This window comes from Athene noctua, chromosome 2, assembly GCF_965140245.1.
Source record: "Athene noctua chromosome 2, bAthNoc1.hap1.1, whole genome shotgun sequence".
Taxonomy (NCBI): Eukaryota; Metazoa; Chordata; class Aves; order Strigiformes; family Strigidae; genus Athene; species Athene noctua.
The window spans coordinates 158,358,313-158,368,282 of NC_134038.1; the positions used below are offsets into that span (position 1 = coordinate 158,358,313).

Here is a 9,970-nt window from a genome sequence, read left to right on the forward strand (position 1 = left end):
TCTTACAGTCTGGAAAAAGGAAGGCTGTAGACTACAAAAAGAGCACACTGAAGAGGAGGATGACAAAGGGCGTTGAGTATTTCCACTCTCTCTCTGGCTTAAACCATATATAGATACAACCTGTGTAAAAAAAAAAAACAACAAACAAGAAAACAAAAATCCACCACCACAATAAAAACTAAATACACATAAGCCTCGAAGAACAATGCACATGAAGATACATTTCTTCAGTCAGCCAGGAAGATACAGAAAAGGAAATGATGGAGGACAAGCCATGAAAACATAATGTTAGATAGCCAACATGCCAAGCAGAAGACAGAACAATACACCTTATTTTCTTGGTAAGAAAAAAAAAAAAAAAAAAAAAAGGCTATAGCAGTGAGGAGTCATATCAAATGCAACTTAGCAGGAACACACATTGAAGACTCTGGAAACTCTGGAACACCCTGGGTCAGTTTAGAGACCTTAGTGATCCTGCAAGGACAATTCTTACACATAACTGCTTTCCTAAAAGCTCCCATCATTAAAACTTTAACTAAATCCAACTTATTAATAAGCTAAAACACTGTGATCCTACTGATCTCCATCAAGAAAATCTTGGTATGGTCTTATAGTCCACTTCAGACACAGCATGATCTCTGCCAGAACCCACAGGGCAGGCCTCTGAAACCCAACACAAATCCCCCTCTGTTGTAACAGCACTTAGTGCACTGCAACATACACTTTTGTACTGACCTGTTAGACACAAACAGGAATTTTCACCTGCAGTGTTTCTACAGAAAGTTTTCTCAAGCTTTTGGAAGGTGGCGATTCTTATCAGTAACTTAAAAAGTGCTAACGTTAATGAGCATAAACCAATTTTGGCTGAAATTTCTTCCCAACAGCTTGCTAATTTTACAGCAGCTTCCATCTTGTTACTTTTGCAAGGCTCAACTGATCAAGGCTATGCAGTTTTCCACTTCAATTTATAAATAAAGATTACAGTCACACCTATTTGTCTTGCAAGCAGTCTGACATTTTCAGATGTTCAAATATACCACAAGAACATGGCTTAAATACTGAAGAGCCTCCTCCTATATTCACCTTCATGCTAATGTTTCATTTAGAAGCAACACGGATTGCAACTACGATATTTTAAACACAGTCTACAAATCAAGGACTGTTGCAATTACTTGTATTCAATTCCTGCATGTGACAAAATCACTACTCTGTGAAAGCTGCCCCCCCCCCCCTTTTTTTTTTTTTGGGGGGGGGGGGGGGGGCAGGGGTGGTTGGAGGGGTTTTTTTACAATCAGCTCTACAGTAAGTGTACAGATGTATCTGCTAGTGGTCAAGATTCCTACTACAGTATAATGCCGCAAACACTGTTAGTGATGAACAGTACAGTTCCTATATATTTCATTCCAGATGCCTAAATATTAGCAAAACACACTCACTTTCATAGCCAGCAAGAACAGGAACTTTCTCATTAAAGTCTAAAGGGATTCATACATTATTTTTCTAGTTCAACTATGAATATTATTTATTTATACCTCACAAAAAGTTCCACAAATTCAGTATAATTTTCAACAAATATTTAATCAGCTTTGCCCTCCAATGACTGCAACAGGCGTGCCTGGTACAGAAGTGAGTTTAGCTTAATTTTGTAGAAGTTAAAATTGATGCACATACCTAACAGCCACTTAAATCCTGCTTCTTGTTGAGTTATAGCTTGCACTGTTAAGTTTTAAAGATAAACCTGCATTAGAATCTAATAAAAATCAATTACTTAAGCATATATTTTGATTTTATACTACTCCTATTACTGATGGCACTCTAACAAAGGCACACTTTCAGAGATAACAAAACTTTTCCCAAGTTACCTCTGAAAAAAGCACAGTAAGAGGACCACCTGTTTTCTTAAGAAAATTCAGAAATTTTAAAAAAAGTATTTTCAATTGTACAGTGAAAAATTTCTTCTTTGGCTACCCAGAAGCAAGCAGAACATTTGCCCATGACATTATTACCATGAAAAGCAAGATGGAAAGCCTATCAGCTAACACCACAAAAAATATTTCCTATAACCCTTTTTTTTACCCTTGGTTCAGTCCTCCAAACTTCATATAAAACTTCCAGATGACGGTCTCCAGAGAAGAGCTTGCAAATTTACATATGAAATTAAGTTTAAATTACAGAGCAAAATAGAATGAACTAAGGTCACACGAGCAGCCTTACTTCTGAACTCAAATTCACATTAGGATATCGTACAACCTTAAACACACAGAGCAACAAAAAGCCAAGTTACATCAGATGCAAGTTAAAAATACAAAACAAGAAGTTCCTAAGTTCAGCTATGGCTGAAATTGTATTCTTAATAATCCAAATTCTTGTAGCTCCCTGCTTTAAATTAACAAAATTAGTTTTTGTCTACCTTGTACATTAATGAATACAACTGGGACTTAGAGCAAAACCACTAGTTCCATGAAAATGGGAGAGGAAAAGCATGTGCCCATCTTCAAAAAAATCAGTACATTACCAGAGCAGAGCGGGAAATTGCCCACTCTGAAAAAACTTTCAATCATGATCCTCACCATTTACATATGAGTAAAAAGTTTCAACTTCTCCTTCACAGTAACACCAAGTTTGAGACCTACAGCAATATTAACTAGAGCAAATCAAATCCAAAGAGCATTTTATATCACCTTTACATACTTCTAATTTAAAGAAAGGCAGAAGTCAACAGTATTGAACTGATATTCAAATCTAGTGTTTAACTATACAGACCTCAGAGAAAATGTATTTGATCCTTTACTCTTAGTACTGATGTCAAGCAATGCCTCATACCTGTGAGACCAAGCTACAGCAGTGAACATCCTGACTCCAAAACTAGGGGGGTTTGGAGGGGCAAGAAAAAGAGGTAACAATTTTCTCCTGAGTTTTTGGAAGAACATCACATCAAAGTTACAATGTTTATTCAAGAATCCTAGAATGGTTTGGGTTGGAAGGGACCTTCAAAGATCACCCAGTTCCACTCCCCTGCCATGGGCAGGGACACCTTCCACCAGCCCAGGTTGCCCAAAGCCCCGTCCAACCTGGCCTTGAACACTGCTAGGGAGGGGGCAGCCACTTCTCTCGGCAACCTGGTCCAGTATCTCACCACCCTCATAACAAGAAACTCTTCCTCAAGTACAATCTAAATCTATCTTCTTTGAGTTTAAAGCTTTTTAAAACTAGTTGCCCATTGTTCTGTCATCACATGCCCTGATAAAAAGTCTCTCACCATCTTTCTTATAAGTCCCCTTCATATGCAGAAAGGCTGTAATAAGGTTTCCCTGGATCCTTCTCTCCAGGTTGAACAACCCATCCCTCTCTCAGCCTTTCTTCATAGGAGAGGTGTTCCAGCCATCTGATCATTTTTGAGGCCTCCTCTGGACCTGCTCCAACAGGTCCACGTCTGTCTTGTTTGGGGGGCCCCAGAGCTGGATGCAGTTCTCCAGGTGGGGATCTTAGGAGAGCAGAAGAGAGGGCAAGAATCACCTCCCTCAACCTGCTGGTCGTGCTCCTTTTTACAAGTCCAGGATATAACTGGCAAAGAAGGTAGGGTAATCTTGAGGATAAAGAACAAGAGATACCAACTCTAGTAAAAATTTACATAAAACTTTATACCAGTTTCCTGAAGTGCAAAATGGAATAAATACTCTCCTATTTTCACAGTAGCCTTTATTCATTTTTTTCAAGATTCACAGATGAAGAGGGATTTGAAAAATGTTACATTAAATAAAGTGGAACGTAATAAACGCTTGGTTTATTTAAAAAAATATATTTGACTTTGACCTGCATCATTTTTAAGAGGCGAGGCAGTAACATAAAGCAGTTCAGTGTTGTGGCATCGGAGGTTCTCTGGGTAAAGAAAAAACGGTGAGAAAATTACCCACTGGGGGACACATTATTTCCTAAACTAGTGTTTTCCCAGCAGTTGTACTGCAACTATTCCCTGATTTAACCTCATATAACTACTGATGCTGGACAACAAATAAATCTGACAGTGATCCATCTCTGTAGTTATGTTAAAGGCTACAAGTTACAGCACTACAGCAGGGCACGTCAGCTCAGGACAATTTTATTACCAAGTCATGTCTGTAACAGGTCTGAACTGCAATATTGTAGAAACATTAATAGTCAATTTGTAGGAGTTCTTCCGCTGAAAAACCTACAATTCCTATAATAAACTAGCAAGTTATTTATGTAGGCAAGCTCAACAGCTCTCTATAATTTTCCAACCATTACATTTTCTTGCCTTTTCCTTACTGAAAATTATCCTTTAACAAGTAAGAGAAACTTAGTGGTCTTCATAACAAATTTTTAAAAAAACACAACAAAACTGCTTTAAGTTTGCATGCTGTATAGGTTACAACTTTTATCTAGGCCTCTAAACGTTGGTTCCAACAATCACTTCTCTATATGGAGATTATCTGGAAAAAGACAGTAAATAAAGAGTTTTTATTAGTTTACTCTTGCCAAAAAAACCAACGCTAGCACCTAACTAGTTCATTTAAAGCAAGTTTATGCATACCTAAAGCACATGCTGACCTTCCAAGACCAAATTTTCCACACTCTTCTTTCTTCCAGCTCTGTGCAGCAGGAAGGCTTTATCAACCTGCAGGCTGCTGGGACTGCCTGTGCACATCCTCCTGGCAAGCCCATCCATGTGGGACACCTGCCCTGTTTTCCTCCTGATGCGCACTGACAGACTCTGTTGGACAGCACATGAAGTATAACTGCATAGCCCTGCTGTTGAACAGCAGCACTGATCCAGCCACCTTACACTTTAATCTGATTCCACCCTCAATAAATTAGAAAATCCTGGTTGAAAAGTGTAGTACGCATGACATCAGTATCCACCTGTAACACGCTGACAACCTCTTATCAGAATACCCCCCTCACTTCACATTCATGACAGAAATTTTTGATGTTGAGAGAGGTATATGTGCAAGTAGGACACCCTTAAAGCTGTTTCATCCACTAGGAATTTTTTTTTTAAAAAAACAAACAGACTTCAACACCAAGAGAGGAGACTCCTGGTAAACCCAACTCATGCAACCACTGGCACCCAGGATGTGACTCATTATTAAGCTGGGCCCTACTGAAATAATTGTGACTGCACAAAACCGGGCACTACTTTAGAAATGCAATGGATAAACCAGCAGTAGTTGGAGATCTTAACATATAAGTTGCAAGAAACCACTTTTTAAGCTGAATATCCGAGATAACTTTCTCAAAAGGCTCAGCATTGTTTTCGTAACAATACAGCTAGAATGTAAGACCCTCCACCAAGTCTATGAATAAGCTAAATTCAAAAAGTCATTCCCAAATGAGTATCCAAATAAGGGTATGCATCAATTTAGCTTATATTAATTTGTTTAAATTAAAGCACTGCAATTTTCTCATGCCGACACTCTAAGTAACAGGCCTAAGTTATAAGACAAGTTCAAACCAGTGTAAAAAAGGACTAAGGTGGAAGAAGAATCATTTAGTTAAACCAGCACAACTATTTTGTCAGCCAAGGAGTGGGGTGCATATACCTAATTTAGGTGCCTAAACTAAGGAACAGTTCTCTACATGATCCCTAGAAAGGCAATGGAAAGTTTCCTCCAGAGGGATAATTCAGATCAGAAGCCTAGTTCAGTTGCTCTGAGCTGTTGTCAAGTTACTAGTATCTGCGTGTACTCAGCTGAAAATAAGAAGCTGTTAACATTAGGCACCGAACCTGGATTCTAGAATTAGGTGTATAAATTACTCCCAAGATCAAATGTGCTCCACATGCCTCCATGGGACAGCTATGCCCAGTGTTTCATTGGCACCTCAAATACATGGTGATGATATGACTCTGAAATGTAACCAATCTTAAGAACCAAAGCAACTAAGACAGACATAAAATAAGAAGTTGGGCAACAAATACTGAGAAACAACAGAAGTTGCAAACCAGAGCAAAAAGACTTCTAAGTAGAGTCACCAGCAGAGACACAAAGTGTCAATACAACCCAGACATCTAACCATCAATACACATTACAGCAGTTCACTGTCAGCATCTCTGGAGTAAAAACCACATACCATGGCACCTATGAATGATCTTACTACTTCCAGAAAGAGGAGGCATCCCAATCACACTCTGTATCAACTAAGCACCAATTCACAATATGGTATTACAAACAATATTTGGCCTAATTTAAGTTAGACGACCACCAGGTGTTTCTGGTCCCCACAGACCATTCCTCTCAGTCCTGTCAAAAGGATTTCCAAGACAGACTTTTTTTTTTCCCCCGGACTAGCATCAGGGTAAGTGTGTGTATTACAGGGGAGGTATATGATTATATATGAACACACATACTGGGGGAAAGGCTGTTGAGGAAGTCAGTAACAAAACAAATGAAAACAAAATAAGGTAAAATAAGCAAGTAATCTGTGTCGTCTTAGTGCTGACTGGCAAGTATACAGATAACCTAGGGTTAAATTCCTTTCTCCTCAAAGGCACAGCCGGAGAATTTAAATACAAAGTGGGGGAGACAGCATGTGAGTCTACAAAGCAAAGGAGTATGTGGAAAGAAAAGAGTATTAGGTGAGATCACAGGGAAGGTTTTAATGACAGAAAAGTAAGATCGTAAGGGCAAAAACCCATGGTGAAGGAAACAGTTACTGGAAGGAACAAACCTGAAAGGGGAAAGATAATAGGGGGATAATGATGGTGATGGAATGTAACCTGAAGAGGAAATAGGATGGGAAAAGGATCCCAGTAAGGACACAGTTAGCCTTCAGTGGCAAAGTTACTGGGAAACAAATGAGGTACCTATTTGCAACGACAAAAAAATGCAGGACCAGTCACCTGGATGGAGGCAACAAATGCACAGACAGACAGCTAAAAGGTTACAGGGGGCACCTTCTCTGGGAAGGCCACCACAGTAGGTGGCAACAAGGGGAAGTCTGGTGTACAGTCCTTGACAGTGAGAGAAACCTGGAGAAGGTGACAAGGAGGAGCTGTGGGAAATATCCCCCGGCAGCCACGATGGTAACGGGGAATTTCTCTAGGTACAACCAAACAGCTCCTAGACCGACCTGGGTGTCACCAGGGTTCTGGGGCTGGCTGGGATACAAGAGGGTGAAGGGAGGCAGCACAGAGAAGGACAGAAGGCAGGCGAACACACGAAAACAGTGCCCAGTGAGGTTACGGGCAAAAGCTCAGAGGGAGAAGAGAGCAGAGGCCTGGGACGAGCCGGGCCTGGCAAGGCTGGGGTGGACAGAGCGAGGGCGCCGGGCTGCGGGAGGCCGGGCCCGAGAGCCCGCGGGGCGGGAGGGAAAGGCAGGGGCTGCCACCGAGGGGGCCCGGCCAGGCAGGGGCCGCCGTCACGGGGGGCGGCAGGGAGGCGGAAGGGTGGGCCAGGCTGGGGAGGGAGGGAGGGTGCGGGCAGGCCGGCCGGCCGGCACACAGATCCGGCGGGGCCGGGGCAGCCGGCGGGGCGGGCTTCCGCGCCCCAACGGGGGCGACGCATTCCGAGTGCGCAGTTCGCCGCCTCCCCGCTCCGACCCGGCCCGCGGCTCCCGGGGCCGGCGCTGCCAGCGGGCCGGACAACGGCTCCCGCCGCCTCCCTCGCTCCGGAGCCAGGTGCGCGCCCGGGAGAAGAAAGGCGGGCGGGCGGGCAGGGCGGGCAGGCCGGGCCTGGCCTCCCCTTCCCCCGCTCCCCGCAGCGTGACTCAGTGCCGGGCCCCGCTCCGCCAGGCCCGCACGGCCTCAGCCCGGCGGGGCGGCCGCCGCCTCCTCCCGGGCCGGGCCGGGCCCGGCCTCGCTGCGACACAACGCCGCGGCCTCCCCGCACTCACCAGCATCGCGCGTCCCGCAGAGTCAGGCCGCGTCCGCCCGCCCCTTCCGCCTCCGCCAGGCCCGGATCTGCCGCCGCCTCCTCCTCCTCTTCCCCAAAGCGCGGCCCGGGGAGCGCGGAGGCACCACCCCTCGCCGCCCGCCCCGCCCCGGCTCACGGCGCGGGGAAGGCCCCGCGGGGACCCGGACCCGGACCCGGACCCGGGCCTGCGGCTGCCCGCGCCGGGAGGGACTGCCCGCCCGCTCCCTCCCTCCTTTCCTCCCCTCCCCTCCCCTGAAGGCGGGCGAGGGGCGCTGCGTAGGGAGGGGACCGGGGCCGCAGCACCGCCGGCGGGGCCGGGAAAGCTCGGGGCGACCTGAGTCTGGCCGCCTCCTCGGCTGCTGCCTCCCTTGTCCCCGCGACAGAAGAGCTGGGGCAGGTCGGGGCCCGGCCCGGCCGCTAGCCGCGGTTAACGGCGCTGGGGGGCTCGGCCCCTGCGCGGAGCCTGCCCGCCGGCGGCGGGAGGCCGACCGCCATCTCCTCGGCCAGCGGGCCCCTTTCCCGGCCCCGGGGGGTCAGCGCTCCGACCCCCCCCAAGTTAGTCCGGTGCCAGAAGCGCTGTCGCATGTGTTTCAGCATGAGAACGTTAGATGTGACAAGACTCTTCCCCATAACTAAGCAGCCGCTTTTGTATTTAATGAGAAATGAGCGTTTCTAGCGGGTCCTGGACATGCCGAGCTGCACCATCCCCAGTCTCCGAGCCCGAGTGGATGGTACAGCTCTGCCTTAACAGCTTGTCCTTGTCGAGCAAGTGTTAAACCAAGCCGGCATGCTCTCAATTACTCGCATCAAGAGTTAAGGTGAACATCCCATTGAAAACTTTGATGGTGATTCAAGTGCCGCTGTCATAAGAACATAGATGGAAAGCTTTATGTAACTCTGAATTTTAGGTTCATAAAACAACTCGGAAAACCATTGCAGAGAAAAGAACGGGATAGAAATTGAAATAAGCTTTATTGTTCATCTGTGAGCTGGTTGGAAGATGTGTGAAAGGTATTTGCCTTCTTTAGGGATAAGTAGTTACACGAACCTGTTTGCAATCTCTGAACAATTTTAAGCAAAAATACCTAGCATATGATATAATATAAAATTCCTAGCACATTTTCATCACTTTCATGCATCTAGCAAGTATGGGAGTTAATTTTTCTTTGCAACAGTATGATATCAATGATACAAAATCCTACCAAAATTAAGACAGGTTTTGTGAAGGTTGTGTTTTTGAGTCAGTCCTGTCTTACTTATTCACAAGGACTGTGGAATTATATTGCTGCAGCTGTGCTGCAAAGGAAAAGAATGAGGTTTGCATATCTATCCATGGCATTGTGCTTTGTTGAGGTTCTCTGTACTGTACTCTCACAAACCATGCTGATTTTCTCTGTTGAGATGAATTCAGATTCTGATCTGAATTATACTAGAAAACATTTGAAATGAGGTCATAAAAAGTTCTTATCCATTACACTAGTATAAAGAGTTCAACCCAGGAAATGCAGTAGCTTCATAGGAAAGAGAAACAGGGAAGCATTAGGAAGAAGCAGAAGAATTCTCTGCTCTGCAAAATGCTTCACTCGCATCCTGGTTCCACCAGCTGTATACCATTTTTGAAAATTGCCCTTCTCAAAGCTAATAGTCCTTAGTCACCTAGGTGCTTGAAAAATTATTTCCCTGTATAATAACCATTACTACAACACAGCCTACTGAAGTTGACGCAAGCACAGTCATTGACAGAGTTCTAATGAAACAGTGCCAGCTAAGCACCTGAAAAGCACTGTCTGAGGAAGTGGTTTTAATGTATAGCAGGGACACTGTCTCAGCCGGCTGGGTGGCATCACAACGCTTATATTAATTTTGCCCATCTAGACATACTTTGCAAATACCGTTTCTAGGCATGACTAAATTTCTGGCTTGCTAACATACATGAGTTTTACTAGAGGAGAGTTTGTGTTAGTCATGCTGGATGCTGCATCAGCGTGGCCACTTCTGAATGGTGTGTTAAAGACTGGGGAGGGTGAGGGCAAACAAAATAGTCTGTGGAAGGCAGGAACCAAATCCAAAGGAGGATGGTCTGATCATAAAAAGTGAGG

General features: G+C 44.9%; 1 protein-coding gene across 1 annotated transcript in view; it reads right to left on the reverse strand.

The window, feature by feature from the left end:
* CUL1 (cullin 1) overlaps positions 1-7,950 on the reverse strand; it is a 54,363-nt gene extending 46,413 nt beyond the window's left edge. Inside the window, exon 1 of the mRNA XM_074900877.1 lies at positions 7,852-7,950. The gene's annotated coding sequence lies outside the window, so the exon portion shown is untranslated. The remainder of the gene's footprint in view (positions 1-7,851) is intronic.
* Between the last annotated feature and the right edge of the window lie 2,020 nt (positions 7,951-9,970).